The sequence below is a fragment of the Rhynchophorus ferrugineus genome, unplaced genomic scaffold (assembly GCF_030347505.1).
Source record: "Rhynchophorus ferrugineus isolate W39M unplaced genomic scaffold, kcgeb_rfMv2 rfM1, whole genome shotgun sequence".
In the NCBI taxonomy this organism is placed as follows: domain Eukaryota; kingdom Metazoa; phylum Arthropoda; class Insecta; order Coleoptera; family Curculionidae; genus Rhynchophorus; species Rhynchophorus ferrugineus.
In genome coordinates, this window is record NW_027472580.1 from 41,916,450 (window position 1) to 41,918,036 (window position 1,587).

The 1,587-nt window shown below is 31.3% G+C and overlaps 1 long non-coding RNA gene across 1 annotated transcript; it reads left to right on the forward strand.

Annotated features, from left to right (window-relative positions):
- The first annotated feature begins 931 nt into the window (after positions 1–931).
- On the forward strand, positions 932–1,371 carry LOC143194795 (uncharacterized). Its single transcript, XR_013005380.1, has 2 exons — positions 932–1,010; positions 1,193–1,371. It is a non-coding gene; the product is annotated as an uncharacterized LOC143194795 (long non-coding RNA).
- The last annotated feature ends 216 nt before the right edge of the window (positions 1,372–1,587 follow it).

The following is a 1,587-nucleotide window of genomic DNA, read 5'->3' on the forward strand; positions in this document are numbered from 1 at the left end:
AATTTTAATTGTTATTTGAGCATATTTGTAGCGATATCATGGCAATGCATTAACGGTTGATCAGGAAGCACCAAAATTGATTCCAATTTGGCTTGCATGTAAATGTGACTAACAGATCTGGTCGAACATATATGTTACAGGCAGAAAAGTCATGGGGTCTACCAGAATATAATTAAGGAAGAATATTCTCAACTATATCGATGTTGTCGATATCACTTGCATATTGATGTGTATGTATTTGTATTCTTGTGATAATGTATTGATGAAATAGCTGGCAGCATGGGATCTCGATTGATAAGCATGGATCATCAATCCCTAAGTCCATCGCGCTAACTTTCCTGTTAATTTTAAATTAAAAATAAAAATAAAACAATGCATATGTTATCAATGCCATTTTTGATGTTCAAAATATCAATGAATATTGTAAAATCGCACGGTCCCTCTGTTAATATAATTGTTATCCTGCCAATATTGAAGAACCTCTTCGATTGCTCCCGTATTAAACTGCTTATGGAGTCTTTTTTCTTTTCTCAACATAAGTGTTCTTCTGTAGTTTTATTTAATCGACATATGCGTCGACCAAAATTCTTGTTCGTCTTTGGACATTTGAGGTTACAATTAAAATAAATACATTGAGAATAAATATATTTATTTCAATATATTACGACGTATTTGCAATTTTATTTTTATTATTGATTATATTACTGAAACTTAGCATACATTGTTTAATGTAACACATGTTATGTCCCATGAAAGGCTAAGTTAGAACATCTGTTTGAAAATCTGCGCGGTCGGAGCTTTAGATGATCACTGCAGCTTAATCTGTCGAAGACAGCATGTTTCGCCTTTAATGTTACGCAATAACTAACAAAATAACCAACAATTTTACAACTGCCATTATTGCAGCCGTGGCCATAAAAACGTCATTACAACAAATATATGTCGGTTTGAATAAAACATATTTGAAAACGTACTTGGAGCCTTACCGCAAACACCTGCCGAGTTTAATTGTAACTATAAACCATTTTAAAATTCTCATAAACACAAGTTAGAAATATTGCTTAATAAGATAAAAAAAAGGAGGCGTTCAACGATATATGTCAGTATATTATAATGGGGATATAATCTACAACTACAACAAGAATTAGAATCTAGCTACTTTTTGTTACATTCATAAAGCACATATTTGTAGGCTCCAATGACAGTCCAGTAACCAACAAATGAAAATATCCGGTCTTGCCCAGTCTGGTTACTGGCGTGACTACGATGCCTTGACGATATTCGAACCCACAACAATCGTAGCAGTAGGGAAACGGTCTTGTCGCCTTAAACTGATATAATATCTGATTATAATAGTTTTTAAGATATAAATGTTTTTTCATACCCGTTTTCCAATAATAATACATTTTCAATAGTTTTTTAATAGTTTTAAAATAATTAATAGCCTTAATTAATAACTTAATATAATAAGGTATTTTGTTCAATAATATTTTGTATATATTTATTTAATATATTAGAGGTAGAAGTTGCACTGCAGTGAACTGGCTAAAAAACATTTAAAATTATATATTTTCACCAAAGGGATCG